Source organism: Thunnus thynnus, chromosome 20, assembly GCF_963924715.1.
Source record: "Thunnus thynnus chromosome 20, fThuThy2.1, whole genome shotgun sequence".
Classification (NCBI taxonomy): Eukaryota; Metazoa; Chordata; class Actinopteri; order Scombriformes; family Scombridae; genus Thunnus; species Thunnus thynnus.
In genome coordinates this window covers 22,771,857-22,795,029 of record NC_089536.1, presented here as the reverse complement: position 1 = coordinate 22,795,029, position 23,173 = coordinate 22,771,857, and the positions used below count along the sequence as shown (strand labels likewise).

Here is a 23,173-nt window from a genome sequence, read left to right as displayed (position 1 = left end):
GACATTAAAAGCTGTTGTATTGCACTTTCATTTGCGAGTGCCATATTTAAAAAATTATGATCAAAATCAAAACAGCAGTAGTTCTCCTGATTTTTAATCCCTTTTATGAGTCAAGCTCTGAAAATGCTGGATCCTACATTTCCCATAATGCAACCCAATAGCATCTTTTATTAGGCTTTACCCTGACTAATAAAGGCCCACGTCTTAAAGCTTGTAATGCAGGCTTTCCATTTTTTTTTTTTTTTTTTTTTGTAGTTTCCAAGCCCAAGCTGTGGTAGCCCTGATTACATCATCATTGGTTATTTTCTCAGACTTAAGGAAGCTCCCACCAGAGCCACAGAAGACATTATAATACTGTTTTCACAAACAGAGTAGTACTCCTCATAATGAATAGACTGAACTTCATGTGTATAATTGGTGTAGTGCCCCTTTAATCAAATGAATCATATTATTCACAAGGTTAACTCTGTACAAACACAAAATGTCACATTTACATGTCACAATATGTACAAAGATCCAAAGAATTCTGAAAATGTCATTGGAAGGAAAAAAAATCAATAAAAAGATAAGAGTGATTTTTCAGAGGCAGGAAGCTACACAGCCAGCTGGGTAAAGAGGATCTTTCATGAACAACAAATATTTGAACACACACAGATGCTTATACACAAATTTCAGAATTTGTCAGGAAATCAGCAAGTTTTCCTTTCTCGTTTCTCTGTCATCTCCATCTTCATCCCCAAGGCTTTTCCTTCTTCATTCGGCTGATGATTTGTCCGCCTCTATTAGTTCCAAACAGGAAATACAAAATACCCACAACAGCAAGCGTGACAAAAATACCCAATATAGGGGTGATCACTTGGCGGTGGCTCAGCAGTGGCTCAGTGGCCTCAGGATGCATAATACCTGGCAAGATAAATTGTTATTAATAAATTATTATTATCTTAACATGTGGATTAAATCAAACTTGTTCTGTGTATGTCCGAACAAGACTTTCAATTTTTAAAAATGGATAAAAATAATGCACACATGCACTCATTCACATGCATTTGCTAAAAGAGTTAAAGATACTGAAAGCTACTCACGAGTAAGTGGATTGTTTTGTTGTGTGGTCATGTCTTGTTTAACTTGTACTTTGATAGATTCTTTAGGAAAGCCACAGTCTGTTTGTATTACAATGGTGTAATTCTCCTCTTCGATGACATTTGAGATGGTCAGATACACATAAGTCTGATTGTCCTAACCACAGAAGGATTTAATCAAGCTACTGTTACATTGTATGTCGCCATGTGAGTTACTCCAGTGATATTTTTCACCTTTACACTTCAGTCCAGGCCTGTAAATAATACTGCAGTTTAGTGTCACATTTTCTCCAGCAACAACCTCCACTGTGTCGTTGCACCTCAGTGACACGTTTGAATCTGAAAAGGGGCAAAAATTGATATAATTAATAATGTATTACATAATGCATTTACAGTATTCTTAATATACATTTTTATATGTATATTTATTTCTGGTACAAGCAATTTAAAAATACCTCCATTTGAAGCACTGCTTTGTAGAATAGTAGCAGCACACAGCAGACTCAAATATATCCACAAGTAAGACATCCTGGAAGTTCCACTGTTGTCAGAAACTGGAAGAAAGAAAGAACAATATATAACTTTTAGGACAGAGTTTGGTTTTTGCATTTGACTTTGTTGTTTGTCTTTAGTGAAATATTTCTTCAAATAATCTAAAATTGTTGGAGTTCTTAGATTTAAGTTTCCATTCAAACAAGTTCATGACATTTTACACACGTCATCCTGCTTCCTCGCGCTGTTCTGATCAAAATGATTAAAGGAATACTTTGACTTTGTGGGAAATACGCTTATTCACTTTCTTGTAGAGAGATGGATGAGAAGATTGATGCAACTCTTAATGTGTACAGTAAATATGAAGCTACTGCCGGCAGACTATTAGCTTAGCTTAGCACAAAGGCTGAAAACAGGGTGAAACGGCTAGTCTCAGACATGTCCTCATGATAAGTTGGTAACTTTTTAAACTGCAACAGTTTAAGTAGTATATTTTAACTCTTCATCATTTTGGGAAATACAAGCATTTGTATGCTGTTAGTATTTCTTCATTGTGCTCGCCCAAGACATAGTCCCACATATAACCCCCTGTAAAACCACACGTCATTTTTACACATTGGTTTTTGTGTGGATTAAACAAACAAGATATAATGTGTTAATTAGTCAGTTTAAGAGGTGTTGATAAGTAGATTTTGATACATTTGGACAGTCAGTCTAGCTGTTTCCTCTTCTTTCCAGTATTTATGCTAAGCTAGGCTAGCCAGCTGCTGGTTATGGCATTATATTGAATATACAGACATGAGAGTGGTATTGATCTTCTCATGTGACTTCCAGCAAAAAACAACAAATAAGCATTTTCCCAAAATGTCAAACTATCCCTTCAATAGTGTATTGCAGATTTGTGGGTTTGAGATTTAATTTAGCTGCTTATGTTATGTTCGAGTGACTGGGTAAAATGTTTGAAACTATTAGGGCTTATCTTTTAATCATGTTTTTTATATATTTTATTATACATTACACCTTACACTGACAGAGGTAATTCTTACTCCAGAGGTATGGTTGATTAGAGAGCAGTTTGGAAAAGGCCTAAGGTCTATTTTTTAGTTCTACTGACTTACTTCTTGCATGAAGTCCATATATGGACTGCATTAATGATATCTACAAACCACTGCATTTGCATAATGCATCATGAGATTCATTCTAAGCCTGCATAATGCATTATGTTTCATAGCTACAGTCATAAACCAGAAGTTTTCTCTGGAAGTAAAACAGATATTAAGTGTGACATTGTGCAAACAAGGAACTGTTTATATATATTATATACTGCTTTTTTATATTTACATTTGTGCTGTAAATTGCTGAGGTTGCTAAGAAGCAGTGAGTCTTTTCTTATAATATTCTACTATCTCATATTTGTTAAGGATTTATGATTAACTCAAACTCAAAATGTGTTGACCAGTCACTGCCTCAGATAACACCAGTGGTAGAAATACCCAAGTTCCAGTTTGTAAGTATGTGCACTTTTTCTATTAACCGTAGACCTGTACCTGTCAGCGGGAAATATATTTTACTGCACTTCAATCATCGGACAACTATTATTACTCGTATCTATTCGTATACAGATTTCACATACAAAACATATGATTAACTTATAAAATATGATGCATTTTAAACCAGTGATTCCCAACCAGGGGTACTTGTACCCCAAGTAGCCCAACAGGTACTTATTCAGTTGCCAGGGGGTAGTTGGGAAGATTCAGGATCAGCTCTACTAATTTGAAAAAATACAAATTATGACATGACGAAAGAAATATAATCACACAGTTTAGGAGAAATTATTTGCTGATAATCATCATCACCATAATATCATCATAATCAAATAGAATTACAAATAAGTGTGCTACTTTTTTTTTTAGTAAATTTATTGTCACAATAATAGTAAGCTACCAGCTACTGCACAGTACACACCTCCTACCAACCTGAGCCAGTTGGAACACCTTAACGCCACATAAAAAAAATATAAAAAAAAAATAAAAAAATGTAGTAACAACTGGCTCTCATTCAACCAGATACAACATTACAAGGCTGATTACACATACATGCAACGACAATAATGATCCCGTAATGTAATACTACTACTACACACTGTAAAAGGGGCCATTCTGCATAATGAGTACTTTTACTTGATGCTTGTACTATAGTTTGTTTATAGTAGTTATGTTTCCTAAAGAAACATTTTGACTGCATGACTTTATACTTTTACAAGCCCGTTGTTGTATTGCTACTGTTACTTAATTAAAAGATATGAATGAATTGCAGCCTCTCAGTGAACTGTGCATATTAATTCATTTAATATCCTCCATATACACATGAATAAACTTCAGTGATTCATTAACTGCTTCAAATGCAGAAAAGCAAATAAAGTCTCCCTTGCAAAAACTTATAACAGTAATAGTCAAGTCAATTTTATTTGTTTAGTCCAATATCACAAATCACTAATTATCCACGGGGGGCTTTACAGTCTGTACAACAATACAACACCTCCTGTCCTTAAACCCCAGTAATAACATCATAAATGCTTCTCTCAGAAAGACAGGTGCTTACCTCAGACTACTTCGTTCTGATGTGGGACCCAGAATGACTGGAAAAACATGAATGGTGACAGTATAAGATCCAGCTTTAAACATACGCACCGTACCAGGGGAATTTCCTCAAAGTTGGTGAGACTGTACACATGCCAGTACAGATTAAATCAATAAAGGGCAGAAGAACATAAAGTGAGGGATAGTGAGAGAGAGAGAGAGGGAGAGATAATTATCTCTCCCTCAACATTTAAATGTTGCTCCAAACAGGGTGAAGGATTGTGAGGACTGTGTAACACTCTATACTTGTAAAGAACCAAAAGTACTGGACAGTCATTTGCATTGAGACTAGAAAACCTGCTCCAGATTTCAGCAACGTAAGACTATATCAAGTTATCAATAGAACATGTGCATATGAATTTGCTCTATGAACATATACATGAAAGAGTCATTTTAATTCATGTAACTCATCAGTTGATTCAGGTGACAGCTGGGAACAAATAATATGCATCTGTAAATACTTTTGATACTTGAAACTGAACATGAAACTTGTTGTTGGTACAGCAGCAGGTTGATAAAATGACAATTCAACCAACTTGTGTGTTCGGCTGAGGAGGAAGGCTCAGGTGATTTCACATAAAAAGGCAAAAAGATCAAAGATAACTCTTTCCAACAGGAATGGAGGACGCAAACTGATTATCTGCATTACTGATTAATCTAAAGTAGAGCAGAGAGAGAATCCATCCCTCATCAAAGTGTGAATAAACTTCAGAGTGATTCATTAATTGCTTCAAGTGCAGAAAAGCAAATACAGTCACATTCGTAAAAACAGTAATAAATAATCTACATGTTGAGCTCAATGCTATAATAAATGGATGAATGAATATATTTGTTAGACTAAATGCAGTTTTTGATAGTAGGGATTGTTCAGTAGCAGTAAAAAGTTTGGACACACATTCTCATTGAAGTGTATGTGAAGATGTGTCCAAATGTTTGACTGAAGCCACTTCGCTTCATTTATCTATTGATCTAAAACCAGTGGAGCAGATTGTTATTATTGGATGTTAAATTATATAGTTTATTGTGTTGGTCCAATTATTTCTGTTCATGTTTTGAGGAAATTTTTCAAAGTTCTAGAAACATTGTTTCTTTCCATACTAATGTGTGTGAGGTGCATTAATGATCATCATGGTTAAATGTGGAGAATCTAGTCTTCTGTTGCAAAACGTCTTTTCATATCATATATCCCACTTTTTAAATGAAAAACTAGCATACACTGTTTTTTGTCAAAGGTATGAAACATGTTAAGTTGTGCAAACAAATTTGACACAACAGTCTCACCACAAGGTCCATTTAGAATTGTTCTCTTCCTCAGCAGAGTTGTACAGAGTTGTATACATTTATTTATTTTTATATATATATAAATACATATTTATACATTTATGTATGATTAATGTTATCTATAGAGCCTCTTATGGCTGGATTATGCTATCTACCAATATTCAAAACAAATACTAATGAATCTCACACAGATGTTATTTTTGTTGGTTTTTTGATGATTTTCATTTCCTTGTTGTTATTTAATTTGACAGTTTGTTTTTTGTTTTCACTGCAAATTTCTATTTTCTACATTTTCAGATAAAAAATCATTTCCCTTATTTTCCAGATCTTTATGTTTGGCCTGTTCTTGTTCAGTTAACACTATGCAAGTTTCAATTGTTGTTCTCATTATTTGACTAAAGAAATACTGGAAACCACTTCAAGCTAATGAATATACAAATAAATAAAGGTTTTCTTTTTTTTCCCGAATTGACAATTAATCCTTTAGTCAAAAAAACTGTTAAAAAAAGCCTGACAAAATGTCCAAAAGCCCAAGGAGACGTCTTCAAATTGCTTGTCTTGCAAACTCCAAAACCCAAAGACATTCAATTTACAATAATATAAAAATAAAGTTGTTGATTAATTTAAAGGTTTTTTTTATTAATCCTCCATTTTCTATCAATCCTTTAGTCTGTAAAATGTCAAAAACTGTGTAAAAGACCTGCCAAAATTTACAAAAGCGCTGAGTGGCACTTAAAAATTGCTTTTTATGTCTCGCCAGCTCTCCAAAACTCAAAGATATTCAATTTAGAACAATATAAAAATATAGTTGTTGATTGATTTTGTAGATCAACTCATTAATTACTTGTTTTGGCACTACTGTACAGGAATGGCTCACAGTTCATGCTGCAGTGATTCTACATTAACAGGAAAAGCTATGTAGAAAAAATACATGAAACCCATGACTGTGTCAGTGGCTGAGGTAACCTGCGTCTTAAAGCTTGTAACGCAGGCAATCCACTATTATTATTAGGCTATTATTTTGTTTGTTTATTTGTTTGTTTTCCAAGCCCAAGTTGTAGTAACCCTGATTACATCATAATGGGCTATTTCTTCAGACTTAAGGAAGCTCCCACCAGAGCCACAGAAGACATTATAATGCTGTTTTCACAAATGCTGTTTCCTCATAATGAATAGACTGAACTTCATGTGTATAATTGGTGTAGTGCCCCTTTAATCAAATGAATCATATTATTCACAAGGTTTATTCTGTACAAACACAAAATGTCATATTTACACAATATGTACAAAGATCCAAAGAATTCTGAAAATGTCATTGGAAGGAAAAAAAACTCAATAAAAAGTTAAACATGAGGCAAGAAGCTACACAGCCAGCTGGGTAAAGAGGATCTTTCATGAACAACAAATATTTGAACACACACAGATGCTTATACACAAATTTCAGAATTTGTCAGGATATCAGCAAGTTTTCATTTCTCAGTTCTCTGTCGTCTCCTCCCTGAGTCCTTTCCTTCTTCATTCGGCTGATGACTTGTCCGCCTCCATTAGTTCCACACAGGAAATACAAAATACCCACAACAGCAAGCATGAAAAAAATACCCAATATGAGGGTGATCACATGGTGTCTCGGTGGCTCAGGGGCCTCGAGATGCTCATAACCTGGCAAGATAAATTGTTATTAATCAATTATTATTATCTTAACATGTGGATTAAATCAAACTTGTTCTGTGTATGTCTGAACAAGACTTTCAATTTATAAAAATGGATAAAAACAATACACACATGCACTCATTAACATACATTTGCTAAAATACTTTAAGATACTGAAAGCTACTCACGAGTAAGTAGATTGTTTTGTTGTGTTGTCATGTCTTGTTTAACTCGTACTTTGATAGATTTTTTAGGACAGCCACAGTCTGTTTGTATTATAATGGTGTAATTCTCCTCTTTGATGACATTTGAGATGGTCAGATACACATAAGTCTGAGTGTCCCAACCACAGAAGGGTTTCATCAAGCTACTGCTACACTGTATGTTGCCATTTGAGTTACTCCAGTGATATTGACGACCTGTACACAGTCCAGGCTTGTAAATGATGCTGCAGTTTAGTGTCACATTTTCTCCAGCAACAACCTCCACTGTGTCGTTGCACTTCAGTGACACGTTTGAATCTGAAAAGGGGCAAAAATTGATATAATTAATAATGCATTACATAATGCATTCACAGTATACTTAATATATTTTTGTATTTATTTCTGGTACAAGCAATGTAAAAATACCTCCATTTGAAGCACTACTTTGTAGAATAGTAGCAGCACACAGCAGACTCAAATGTATCCACAAGTAAGACATCCTGGAAGTTCCACTGTTGTCAGAAACTGGAAGAAAGAAACAACACTACATAACTTTTAGGACAGAGTTTGGTTTTTGCTTTTGAATTTGTTGTTTGTCTTTAGTGAAATATTTCTTCAAATAATCTAAAATTGTTGGAGTTCTTATATTTAAGTTTCCATTCAAACAAGTTCATGACATTTTACACACGTCATCCTGCTTCCTCGCGCTGTTCTGATCAAAATGATTAAAGGAATACTTTGTGGGAAATACGCTTATTCACTTTCTTGTAGAGAGATGGATGAGAAGATTGATGCAACTCTTAATGTGTACAGTAAATATGAAGCTACTGCCGGCAGACAATTAGCTTAGCTTAGCACAAAGGATGAAAACAGGGTGAAACGGCTAGTCTCATGATAAGTTGGTAACTTTTTAAACTGCAACAGTTTAAGTAGTATATTTTAATTCTTCGTCATTTTGGGAAATACAAGCATTTGTATGCTGTTAGTATTTCTTCATTGTGCTCGCCCAAGACATAGTCCCACATATAACCCCCTGTAAAACCACACGTCATTTTTACACATTGGTTTTAGTGTGGATTAAACAAACAAGATATAATGTGTTAATTAGTCAGTTTAAGAGGTGTTGATAAGTAGATTTTGATACATTTGGACAGTCAGTCTAGCTGTTTCCTCTTCTTTCCAGTATTTATGCTAAGCTAGGCTAGCCAGCTGCTGGTTATGGCATTATATTTAATATACAGACATGGGAGTGGTATCAATCTTCTTATGTGACTCCCAACAAAAAACAACAAATAAGCATTTTCCCAAAATGTCAAACTATCCTTTTAACAGTGCATTGCAGATTTGTGGGTTTGAGATTTAATTTAGCTGCTTATGTTATGTTTGAGTGACAGGGTAAAATGTTTGAAACTATTAGGGCTTATCTTTTAATCATGTTTCTTGTGGACTTTATTATACATTAAACTTTACACTGACAGAGGTAATTCTTACTTCAGAGGTATAGTTGACTGCAGAGCAGTTTGGAAATGGTCTAAGGTCTATTTTTTAGTTCTACTGACTAACTTCTTGCATGAAGTCCATATATGGACTGCATTAATGATATCTACAAACCACTGCATTTGCATAATGCATCATGAGATTCATTCTAAGCCTGCATAATGCATTATGTTTCATAGCTACAGTCATAAACCAGAAGTTTTCTCTGGAAGTGAAACAGATAGTAAGTGTGACATTGTGCAAACAAGGAACTGTTTATATAGAAGCAGGTACACTATAATACTGTGTGTTGATCCTAAAACAAACCAAATTTTGAGAGACCGCAAACAGAAAGTCAAAGTGGTGACACTAAATGACAGCCTCACTGAAAGAAACGCCCCCAGCGAACTGTGCAGCAACACTGTCACTGCAGCAACTTCCTGAGTCCTGGATTTCTCAGTAAGGCACCAGTTTCCAGGAATTACACACCTTCTTATTCCTACCTTCATACTTACCTGCCTCCTTAACCACACTTAAAAAAAGAAGAAAATACTCAAAATCTCATCAGGAATAGATTGGAGGCTACTTAATCTTCATATTTTTTAATGTATTGTGTAAGTTCTGAACAGCAGAAAGACAGACTGATGAGTGAAGCACAACACATATCTGTACACTCTTATTTCAGTAGAAAAAGGTAATAAAGTGTCATGAAGGAATTAAAACCTGCACTTTAGATACAGAGAACTCATTTACTTGTTCAGAATATTATCTTTCATGTAAAATGAATGATTATAAAAAACTGTAATATTTGACCATGTAAGTATGCATGGTGATCATGCTTGTAATGCATTAAATCTTGTCACATTACCTTTTGCAAGGTTATGATAACAGCTGCAGGGCATTATGCATGAGTTATAATACATCACTCAGATCTCATTTAAAAGTGTGGCCAATTGTTCAAATGTAATGTGAGCTCTCTCATCAAGTATGACTTTATAAGGGCTTTTTTATATTTACATTTGTGCTGTAAATTGCTGAGGTTGCAAAGAAGCAGTGTGTCTTTTCTTATAATATTCTACTATCTCATATTTGTTAAGGATTTATGATTAACTCAAACTCAAAATGTGTTAACCAGTCACTGACTCAGATAACACCAGTGGTGGAAATACCCAAGTTCCAGTTTGTGGGTATGTGCACTTTTTCTATCAACCGTACACCTGTACCTGTCAGCGGGATATATATTTTACTGCACTTCATTCATCGGACAACTATTATTACTCGTAATTATTCAGATTCAGATACAAGGCTGATTACACATACATGCAACAACAATAATAATCCAATAATGTAATACTACTACTACACACTGTGAAAGCGGCCATTCTGCATAATGAATACTTTTACTTGATGCTTGTACTATGGTTTGTTTATAGTAGTTATGTTTCCCAAAGAAACATTTTGACTGCATGACTTTATACTTTTACAAGCCCGTTGTTGTATTGCTACTGTTACTTAAGTAAAAGATATGAATGAATTGCAGCCTCTCAGTGAACTGTGCATATTAATTCATTTAATATCCTCCATATACACATGAATAAACTTCAGTGATTCATTAACTGCTTCAAATGCAGAAAAGCAAATACAATCTCCCTTGCAAAAACTTATAACAGTAATAGTCAAGTCAATTTTATTTGTTTAGTCCAATATCACAAATCACTAATTATCCACGGTGGGCTTTACAGTCTGTACAACAATACAACACCTCCTGTCCTTAGACCCCAGTAATAACATCAATAATACGTCTCTCAGAGAGACAGGTGCTTACCTCAGACTACTTCGTTCTGATGTGAGACTCAGAATGACTGGAAAAACATGAATAGTGACAGTATAAGATCCAGCTTTACACGTACACACCGTACCAGGGGAATTTCCTGAAGGTTGGTGAGACTGGACACCTGTTAGTACAGATTAAATCAAGAAAGGGTGTGATAGAGAGAGAGAGAGAGAGAGAGAGAGAGAGAGAGAGAGAGAGAGAGAGAGAGAGAGAGAGGGAGAGAGGGAGAGAAATATTGCTCCAAACAGGTTGAAGGATTGTGAGGACTGTGTAACACTCTATACTTGTATATAACCAAAAGTACTGGACAGTCATTTGCATTGAGACTAGAAAACCTGCTCCAGATTTCAGCAATGTAAGACTATATCAAGTTATCAATAGAACACGTGCATATGACTTTGCTCTATGAACATATACATGAAAGAGTCATTTTCATTCATGTAACTCATCAGTTGATTCAGGTGACAGCTGGGAACAAATAATATGCATCTGTAAATATTTTTGATACTTGAAACTGAACATGAAACTTGTTGTTGGTACAGCAGTGACAGTTAGTACTGTGGTTGATAAAGCAACAATTCAACCAACTCATGTGTTCGGCTGAGGAGGAAGGCTCCTGTGATTTCATATAAAAAGTCAAAAAGATCAAAGATAACTCTTTCCAACAGGAAGGAAGGATGCAAACTGATTATCTGCGTTACTGATTAATCTAAAGTAGAGCAGAGAGAGAATCCATCCCTCATCAAACTGTAAATATTCATATCTAGAGCCATTTAGCTTAATTTATCTATTGATCTAAAACCGGCAGAGCAGAATGTTATTTCACTTATTTTCCAGATCTTTATGTTTGGCCTGTTCTTGTTTAGTTAACACTATGCAAGTTTAAATTGTTATTCTCATTATTTTATGTTGACTTAAGAAAAACTGGAAATCACTTCAAGCTAATGAATACACAAATACATTTTTCAAATTGTCAATTAATCCTTTAGTCAAAAAAAGGCCTGTCAAAAACCCAAGGTGACGTCTTCAAATTGCTTGTCTTGCAAAGATATTCAATTTACAATAATATAAAAATAAAGTTGTCAGTTAATTTTCTGTAGATCAACTTACCAATCAATTGTTTTGTCACTAGTGGCTGTACACTGTACACATTAAGCACCTTTAAACAGTCAGTTCACCCAAATTACAAAAAACCCAAACAAAAATACTCACTTAACTGTAGTGGCATCTAGCCATGCAGGTGCTCACAGCACTGGAAAAATTACATAAATACATTTCTAAATGCAACTTTAACATTACACAACTGTCAGATTAAATCTGAGGAACAGAAACAAACCCAAACACATCCAATCACTGATCAGTGAAATTCAGATCAGAATTAAAAGTTGTTTTGAATGTTGATTTTAATTAATGCTCCAAAATGTGGGCTGCTGTTTTTAGCCTTGTACGTAATCCTTTAACTGGAAAGGTTTAGACATCAAATGTTCACATTTTAACAACACATTCACTTTTCAGAATATCAGTAAAGTTCAATGAGACGACACCTGTTCACTTGTTTGTCAGAATATTTTAGTGCTCAACATGTATGACATGTATGTTTTAATCTTGTAAAACAAAGAACACAAACAACATATAACTTAAAAATACTAGTCATGGGTGGCTTTGGCTTTGTGTTTTTTCTCTTATTTAACACAATAAAACAAATGAAAACAGCATGGCCAAAAATATTGGTTCCCTTGACTTATTATTTTGTGGCAAAGCCTCTGGAAGCAAAAACTGCAGTCAATCACTTTCTGTAACTCTGAATAAGGTTTCTACACTTCTCCACTGGAAGTTCAGCTCACTTTTCTTGAGCAAACTGCTCCAATTCTCTCAGGATTGATGGGTTCCATCTACCAACTGCAAGTTTCAGCTCTTTCCACAGATGTTCAATGGGATTCAGATCAGGACTCATATCAGCCACTTCAGAATGTCCAACATTTTCTTCTCATCCACTCTTGGGTACTTTTTGATGTATGACCTGTGGCTAAGACACAGCTTTCTGAAAACAGGCTGTATGTTTCACTCCAAAATGCCTTGATAGTCTTCTGATTTCATTGTGCCCTGCACAGATTCAAGGCACCCAGTGTCTGAGGCAGCAAAGCAAAACTAAAACATCACTGAACTTCCTCCATGTAGGCATGGTATTCTTTTCTTTGAAGGCTTCATTTTTTCATCTGTAAACATAGGGTTATTGTGATTTACCAGAAAGCTCTAATTATGTTTCATCTGTCCAAAACACATTCTCCCAGAGGAACTGTGGCTTGTCAACATGTATTTTGGCAAAGTCCAGTCACACTAAAACAGGAAAAGATGACTCAAACTCATCTTAGAAGACAGCTTCATTTTTTGATTCTTCAAACCCAAACCTATTCATTCTTTTTCTCTTCCACACACACACTCACCTGTCCAAGTGTTGAGTGTTACCTCAGTGGGCAGGAAGAGTAATCCCAACACACAGCTCCACCACTGGACTTTCATCCTGCCAGCTGGGCTGTAGGTAAGCCTCTGCAGAGTCAGCCAAAAACGCAACAGCCTGACTGACTGACACGCTGACTGTCACATGAATGCTTAAAAAGGAATGATGTGGTGTACAAAGGAAATGTGACAATGACTCTTGTTTTTACTGAGTGGTTATTAGCTGCTGTGTCTTATTACATCATACGGAAGCACTTGTTTTTGACAAAACTTTATTTGAAGAGATGTTGCATCAACTACAACAGTTTCATGTACAGAAGCTGACATAACTTATGTCATGAACATGCACAATATATCAGCATAGAACATACTGTATTATGTAAACAAATAAGTCCAGTTGTCAGACAAGTAGGCAGGTAGAGTGTATAAAAATGTGATAAATAAAGCTTTTGATCGATCAGTTATTTTGCATTGTAAGATTTTCCCACCTCAAGGAATGTATGTGAATATTTCTATGTGTAATATAGGAAAACAAAAAATGGTGGTAACACTGATTAAGTTGAAATTAGCAACATCATTTGGGGTTGTTTCAAGTTGTATTTTGGGTGTATCAGAAGTGGGTTTTTTGGGGTTTTAGTTAGTTGTTGTTTTCTTTGGTTAGTTAGTTGCTTGGCAGCTTTGGCAGTGTCATAGGCGCACTGGATGACCTACTGAGTGAGCCAGTGCAGCAAAAACTCGACAATAAAAAACAATAAAAAAACACTATCACATTTACTTTGGATTCCCAATCTGTATGTTTTGTGCAGAATAGGCTGTTTTAATAGCAGACATTTTGATTAGTCATAGCAGGAAAAGATATTACTTTAAGATATTTTTTTGGGCATTTTTGCCTTTATTGGACAGCTGTTGGTGGAAAGGCAGACAGGAATCAAGGAGGTGAGAGAGGGCCATGACATGCAACAAAGGTCCCAGGCGCAGTCGACATTGCAGTTATGTGGCATATGCCACATGACTGCAATGTCAGATAAGTGAGTTAGATACAGCTTCTCTCTCTCTGTTCCTTTGGTCGCTAATTTCATCTCTGATGGTGAAATGTTTCTCTCTGTGGCTGTTGTGTGAATTTATCTCCTTAACAAGAATGCAGCAGAGATCATATAATGGCAGTGGGTAGTTTGCTTGTTGAACTTAGAGTGAGCTGTTTGGACTCACTCATTCATTTGGAATTTATCCCGTTTTTAATTGAGTGGTTGTTGATTGATTTTGCCTGATCAATTCAGTAATTACTTGTTTTGGCACTACTGTACAGGAATGGCTCATAGTTCATGCTGCAGTGATTCTGCATTAAAAGGAAAAGCTATATAGGAAAAATACATGAAACCCATGACTGTGTCAGTGGCTGAGGTAACCTGCACCACAATCTATAGTACACACAGTATACTATATTAATAATTATTACATTTTTATTGTAGACTGAATTGATTGACATTAAAAGACATGTTGTATTGTATTGTTGTATTTCACTTCTATAAAACTGGGGACTTGTGAGTGACATATTAAAAGAATAATGATCAAAATCAATACAGCAATAGTTCTCCTGATTTGGAATACCTGGTGTGGGTCAAGCTCTGAAAATGCTGGATCCTACATTTCCCATAATGCAACTCAGTAGCATCTTTTATTAGACTTTGCCCTGACTAATAAAGGCCCACGTCTTAAAGCTTGTAACGCAGGCTTTCCACTATCTTTTTTTTTGTAGTTTCCAAGCCCAAGCTGTGGTAGCCCTGATTACATCATCATTGGTTATTTTCTCAGACTTAAGGGAGCTCCCACCAGAGCCACAGAAGACATTATAATACTGTTTTCACAAATAGAGTAGTACTCCTCATAATGAATAGACTGAACTTCATGTGTATAATTGGTGTAGTGGCCCTTTAATTAAATGAATCATATTATTCACAAGGTTTATTCTGTACAAACACAAAATGTCATATTTACACAATATGTACAAAGATCCAAAGAATTCTGAAAATGTCATTGGAAGAAAAAAAAAAAAAAACTCAATAAAAAGTTAAACATGACTGTGTGATTTTTCAGAGGCAGGAAGCTACACAGCCAGCTGGGTGAAGAGGATCTTTTCCTTTTTCATACGGCTGATGATTTGTCTGCCTCTATTAGTTCCAAACAGGAAATACAAAATACCCACAACAGCAAGGGTGACATAAAAACCCAATATGGCGGTGATCACTTGGCGGTGGCTCAGCGGTGGCTCAGTGGCCTCAGGATGCTTATTACCTGGCAAGATAAATTGTTATTAGAGTTCAGCCCAGGGCATAAGTCTGTCAGTCTTACCTTTCTTGAATAAAAAGTAAAGAAAATAAAGAACGAATAGATCAGACACCCTTTGCAAGTATGGGCAATGGTTAGAGAGAGTTTGGGTGAAGCACTCTTCTTGTCAAGAGCCGTGTCATTTGCTGGCAATATCGATTTTCTTCCACTGATGTTGGATAGTAGATTCAGACGGTGGGCAGTGAAAGGCATGAGTACAGTAAACCAGCTATTTGAGGGTAGTGAAATGAAATCTTTCGCTCAACTTCCGATATCTACAAATAAGGCACTGCATCAAAAGCCATACGGAGTGGGAAAAGATTAGTAGAGACCCAACAAGTGTTGAAAAGCATTTTATTAGGGTAACAGAGAAACACTTTCCAACTAAAAACCATGTCTCCCATATCTACGGCTGACATGGCAGAAAATACCCTTCATGTCCTTATAGAGGACAGGAGATTTTTCAGGACTCCATTGATAGTTTCTTTGTTCGATAAAGGCTCATTCTCAGCTTTGTGTTGAAGGAAATGTGGGAAAATGAAACAGGTAAAGACCAAAGATATACACTACGCATACTTCTACTGATTGTGGGGAAAATGATAACTATAAATTGGAGGAAAACACTTTTGCTGACACAAACTCAATGGACTCAGAGACTGAAACAAGTCTATATAATGGAATATATGACAGCAAAATTGCAAATGAAGATGGACATTTTCCTGCAAAGATGGACTTCAGTTGAACTTGTATAAAAGAGAGCGTCGATATTGCTGATTCTATTTGCTGTGAAACAAGACTGTCAAACTATCCAAATGCAAAGTTGTGTAAACTGTCATGTTCATGTGAAATAAATAAATTCTTATTAATCAATTATTATTATCTTAACGTGGATTAAATCCAATTTGTTCTATGTATGTCAGAACAATACTTTCAATTGATAGAAATGGATAAAAATAATACACTCATACACTCATTCACATACATTTGCTGAAATACTGAAAGCTACTCACCATGGATGCTGGAGTGCAGTTGAACTCGTACCTTGATTGCAGTTAATTTAGCAAAACCACAGTCTGTTTGTAATATAATGGTGTAATTTTCTACCTTGGTTACATTTGAGATGGTCAGATACACATAAGTCTGATTGTCCCAACCACAGATGTATTTCATCAATCGACTGTTACACTCTATGCTGCCATGTGAGTTCCGCCAGCGATATTTTTGACCTTTACACTTCAGTTCAGGCCGGTAAATGATACTGCAGTTCAGTGTCACATTTTCTCCAGCAACAACCTCCACTGTGTCGTTGCACCTCAGTGACACGTCTGAATCTGAAAAGGGGCAAAAACTGATATATTTAATAATGCATTACATAATGCATTTACAGTATTCTTAATATATTTTGTATGTATATTTATTTCTGGTACAAGTAATGTAAAAATACCTCCATTTGAAGCACAGATTTGTAGAATAGTAGCAGCACACAGCAGACTCAAATGTATCCACAAGTAAGACATCCTGGAAATTCCACTGTTGTCAAAAACTGGAAGAAAGAAACAACTTTTAGGACAGAGTTTGTCTTTTGTATTATAATTTGACGTTTGTCTTTAGTGAAATATTTCTTCTTAGATTTATGTTTCCATTCAAAAGAATTGTTGACAATTTACACGTCATCCTGCTTCCTCACAGCATACTGATCAAAGGAACATTTTGGGAGATACGCTTATTCACTTTCTTGTAGAGAGATGAGCCAGTTGTAACACCTTAAAGCCATGTAAAACTTAGCAGAGAAGCTGCTTAAATACTGGATATATGATTTAAACAGTTAGATAAAAGGATTAAGGTAATTTATACAGTTACAGTTAATAACACTAGTCAGTGAGTAAACATTTGAAATACATAGCTAAAAGTAATGGATAAACAGTTGAAATACTTAGCTAATCAACTGCATGAAAAAACCCAATGTAACAATATCCACTTTTATGTAGTTAAACTTAATATCGACTTTAAAATGATTTGAAATGAACAAAATTTGGAACATGATAGATGGGGCTGTAGAAAGTGGTAGTACTACTTGAGCTAAGCTAACAGGGATGTTGGGTAAAAACAGTTTGAAAGCACTGGTTGAAACTACACATCACTCTATGAAGTGGTAACAACTGGCTCTCACTCAACTAGGTACAACATTACAAGGCTGATTACACATAAATACATCAACAATAATAATCCAATAATGTAATACTACTACTACACATTGTGAGAGGGGCCATTCTGCATAATGAATACTTTGTTTATAGTAGTTATGTTTCCTAAAGGAACATTTTGACTGCATGACTTTATACTTTTACAAACCCATTGTTGTATTGCTACTGTTACTAAAGTAAAAGATATGAATGAATTGAAGCCTCTCAGCAAACTGTGCATATTAATCCATTTAATATGCTCAAGTCAATTTTATTTGTTTAGCCCAATATCACAAATCACTAATTATCCTCGGAGAGCTTTACAGTCTGTACAGCAATACAACAACCCCTATCCTTAGACTCCAGTAATAACATCAATAATACCTCTCTCAGAAAGACAGGTATTATTGATTGATATATAACTCAGACTACTTTGATCTTATGTGAGACTCAGCATGACTCAGAATGGAGAAACATGAATGGTGACAGTATAAGATCCAGCTTTAAACATACGCACCACTCCTCCAGGAATTTCCTGGAGGTTAATGAGACTGGACTGTACACCTGCCAGCACAGATGAAATCAATAGAGAAATGTTGCTCCAAACAGGGTGAAGGATTGTGAGGACTGTGTAACGCGCTATACTTGTATAGAACCAAAAGTACTGGACAGTCATTTGCACTGAGACTAGAAAACCTGCTCCAGATTTCAGCAACGTAAGACTATATCAAGTTATCAATAGAACATGTGCATATGACTTTGCTCTATGAACATATACATGAAAGAGTCATTTTCATTCATGTAACTCATCAGTTGATTCAGGTGACAGCTGGGAACAAATAATATGCATCTGTAAATACTTTTGATACTTGAAACTGAACATGAAACTTGTTGTTGGTACAGCAGCAGGTTGATAAAGCAACAATTCAACCAACTTGTGTGTTCGGCTGAAGAGGAAGGCTCACGTGATTTCACATAAAAAGGCAAAAAGATCAAAGATGACTCTTTCCAACAGGAAGGAAGGACGCAAACTGATTATCTGCATTACTGATTAATCTAAAGTAGAGCAGAGAGAGAATCCATCCCTCATCAAAGTGTGAATAAACTTCAGAGTGATTCATTAACTGCTTGAAGTGCAGAAAAGCAAATACAGTGGAAACTGCTCATAGTGATCACTTGGTCAAAATGATCATATAAGCGGGTGATTATTATAAGTTGTTTTTCTTTTTTAATTTCTCACTCAGATTACCATCTAATTGAGGACATTTGTCTTTGTTTGATAACTTTAAACATATAGTTAGGCTTTGCTGACGGCTTCTTGACTCATTTTAAAAAAGACGAGAGAGAGATAGAGAGAGACACAGAGAGACAGAGAGAGAGAGAGCAGTGGTAACGAGAAAGCCGGTGAATGGGAGGAATAAAACCTTATTTTCTGATTATTTCACAGTGGTTACAATAATCACCCATTCTGCAGACCTGCAGAGGTGCACCGCAACACCTGACAACGGTGCCGCAGCTGTCACATCACACACATCATACATGTGGTACAAGAGTAGGGTAAAAAGAAAGAAGAATTACCGTTAGTTTAAATTTAATTTTTTTCCCTATATGTTTTCATGTATGAAAAGACCAAAAATGAACACTGTAAGGGGACTATTGATAAATATAAGGAAATTATTTAAAGAGCATTTGTATAGGAATGATTCTGTTCCAGTTTCCACCATTAAGTTACACTTGCAAAAACAGTAATAAATAATCTACATGTTGAGCTCAATGCTATAATAAATGGATAAATGAATATATTTGTTGGACTAAATGCAGTTTTTGATAGTAGGGGTTGTACTGTACCAGTAAGAAGTTTGGACACACATTCTCATTGAAGTGTATGTGAAGATGTGTCCAAATGTTTGACTGAAGCCACTTCGCTTCATTTATCTATTGATCTAAAACCAGTGGAGCAGATTGTTATTATTGGATGTTAAATTATATAGTTTATTGTGTTGGTCCAATTATTTCTGTTCATATTTTGAGGACATTTGTCAAAGTTCTAGAAACATTGTTTCTTTCCATACTAATGTGTGTGAGGTGCATTAATGATCATCATGGTTAAATGTTGAGAATCTAGTCTTCTGTTGCAAAATGTCTTTTCATATCATATATCCCACTTTTTTAAATGAAAAACTAGCATACACTGTTTTTTGTCAAAGGTATGAAACATGTCAAGTAGTCACAAGTGGTGTGTTTGTGCAAGCAAATTTGACCAAACAATCTCACCACAAGGTCCAGTCAATAGCTGTTCTGGAGCTTTTGATTCTATCACATGGTCTTCCTCAGCAGAATTGCAGATCATTGTAGACGATAGAAATTTGCAATGAAAACAAAAAGCAAACTGTCAAACTAAATAACAACAATAATAACAACAACAATAATCCAGCCCTATGTGAGTGTGTGTGTATATATATATATACACATACATACACACACAGTTGCATTATTCTATCTTCCAACATTCAAAACAATTATGATGAATCTCACACAGATGTTATTTTTGTTGGCTTTTTGATGATTTTCATCTCCTTGTTGTTATTTAGTTTGACAGTTTGTTTTTTGTTGCAAAAAAAAGATAAAATCATTTCACTTATTTTCCAGATATATATGTTTGGCCTGTTCTTGTTCAGTTAACACTATGAAAGTTTAAACTGTTATTCTTATTATTTTATGTTGACTAAAGAAATACTGGAAACCACTTCAAGCTATTGAATATACAAATAAATTGAGATTTTTTTTTGAATCATGAATTAATCCTTTAGTCAAAAAAACTGTGAAAAAGGCCTGTCAAAATGTCCAAAAACCAAAGTAGACATCAAATTGCTTGCCTTGCAAACTCTCCATTGCCCAAATCAGATCAGTAAAGATGAATGAGACGACACCGCTCACTTGTTATTAATACTTTAGTGCTCAACATGTATGACATGTATGCTTTGATCTTAAAACAAAAACACAAACAACATATAACTTAAGAATACTAGTCATGGTTTGCTTTGTGGAATGGGAACAAAAGACTTAAAGCAATAATACAATTGAAAACATGTACCATTAAAAAATACTCACTCTGAATCTTCACTGGGACGGATCAACCAAACACTGAGCTGGTAATAAGCAAACATGTGATCAAGTATAATTACAAGATCTTTGACCTCTCACACAACAGCTTTTATTTTCACTATGACTGGTGAGATAAGACTATCACACTGTTGCATAGTTATCAGAGCAAGACCGCTGCTGTGTGAGAACACATTGGCTTGTCTTTCAGTGAAGAACAGTGGACACAACTTTGACACAAACTAAAAACAGCATGTTTCATGTTGGACAGTTTGGACTTGAAATACATTAGACTCCTGCAATGTGCATTCAGTATTCACAAGTTCAGATCATCTAAAAGCTTCTTAAATGTTTTCTTAGTGGCTTATTGCTCTTTAGATTGGCATCAATAAATAGTTCCCGCTTGTTACAGACTCCCTCAAATCAGAGCGTCAGAGCAGCTAGCTGATCAGGAAACCTTGTACGTCATTTTTGTTAGTCATTATCTCAACAGTTTACTGGCATCATAAAATGCAGGTGTGTGTTTTTCCTGGACTCTGGACCCTTATTGCTCCTCAGGCTCAGGTTTGGCACAGGGGATCCACCATTTTTGAACTACAGACATCACCCCCCTGTGGCCAAATGGAAGAACTGCACCTACTGAGACTTTCAGTTCTCACTAAGTGGTCTGTAGAGCAACATGGTCCTCTACATGTCCTTCATGGTGCCAGCATGAACGATGAGATGGTCCAAACAGAATCAGGAGCCAACCAGAGGCAGCTCTCATTCCACCTCCATCACGTCTTAAAACTAAATCTGTTTTCCTCTCTCTCACCACTGCATTACTGATTAATCTAAAGTAGAGCAGAGAGAGAATCTATCCCTCATCAAAATGTGATTAAACTTCATAGTGATTCATTAATTGCTTCAAGTGCAGAAAAGCAAATAAAGTCACACTCGTAAAAACAGTAATATAAATAATCTACATGTTGAGCTCAATGGTATAATAAATGGATGAATGAATATATTTGTTAGACTAAATGCAGTTTTTGATAGTAGGGGTTGTACAGTAGCAGTAAAAAGTTTGGACACACTTTATATATATGTAGTTTATTGTGTTGGTCCAATTATTTTTGTTCATGTTTTGAGGACATTTTTCAAAGTTCTAGAAACATTGTTTCTTTCCATACTAATGTGTGTGAGGTGCATTAATGATCATCATAGTTAAATGTGGAGAATCTAGTCTTCTGTTGCAAAACGTCTTTTCATATCATATATCCCACTTTTTAAAATGAAAAACTAGCATACACTGTTTTTTGTCAAAGGTATGAAACATGTCAAGTAGTCACAAGTGGTGTGTTTGTGCAAGCAAATTTGACAAAACAATCTCACCACAAGGTCCATTTAGAATTGTTATATATATATATATATATATATATACACACACATATATACATATTTATATACATATTTATACATTTATGTATGATTAATGTTATCTATAGAGCCTCTTATGGCTGGATTATGCTATCTACCAACATTCAAAACAAATACTAATGAATCTTGGTTTTTTGATGATTTTCATTTCCTTGTTGTTATTTAGTTTGACAGTTTGTTTTTTGTTTTCACTGCAAATTTCTATTTTCTACATTTTTTCTACATTCAAATCATTTCCCTTATTTTCCAGATCTTTATGTTTGGCCTGTTCTTGTTCAGTTAACACTATGCAAGTTTCAATTGTTGTTCTCATTATTTGACTAAAGAAATACTGGAAACCACTTCAAGCTAATGAATATACAAATAAATAAAGGTTTTCTTTTTTTTCCCGAATTGACAATTAATCCTTTAGTCAAAAAAACTGTTAAAAAAAGCCTGACAAAATGTCCAAAAGCCCAAGGAGACGTCTTCAAATTGCTTGTCTTGCAAACTCCAAAACCCAAAGACATTCAATTTACAATAATATAAAAATAAAGTTGTTGATTAATTTAAAGGTTTTTTTTATTAATCCTCCATTTTCTATCAATCCTTTAGTCTGTAAAATGTCAAAAACTGTGTAAAAGACCTGCCAAAATTTACAAAAGCGCTGAGTGGCACTTAAAAATTGCTTTTTATGTCTCGCCAGCTCTCCAAAACTCAAAGATATTCAATTTAGAACAATATAAAAATACAGTTGTTGATTGATTTTGTAGATCAACTCATTAATTACTTGTTTTGGCACTACTGTACAGGAATGGCTCATAGTTCATGCTGCAGTGATTCTACATTAACAGGAAAAGCTATGTAGAAAAAATACATGAAACCCATAACCGTGTCAGTGGCTGAGGTAACCTGCGTCTTAAAGCTTGTAAAGCAGGCGATCCACTATTATTATTAGCCTATTATTTTGTTTGTTTATTTATTTGTTTTCCAAGCCCAAGTTGTAGTAACCCTGATTACATCATCATGGGCTATTTCTTCAGACTTAAGGAAG

General features: G+C 35.1%; 1 protein-coding gene across 2 annotated transcripts in view; it reads right to left on the bottom strand.

Annotated features, from left to right (window-relative positions):
- Positions 1-409: 409 nt before the first annotated feature.
- Positions 410-23,173, bottom strand: part of narf (nuclear prelamin A recognition factor) — a 37,218-nt gene continuing 14,454 nt past the window's right edge. Inside the window, exons 14-15 of one of the 2 annotated variants that reach the window (XM_067575729.1) lie at positions 7,333-7,645; positions 410-903 (exon numbers count right to left, since the gene is read on the bottom strand). The gene's annotated coding sequence lies outside the window, so the exon portion shown is untranslated. Of the gene's footprint in view, positions 904-7,332; positions 7,666-23,173 lie in introns of both variants that reach the window. The other variant, XM_067575728.1, reaches the window with a different exon arrangement.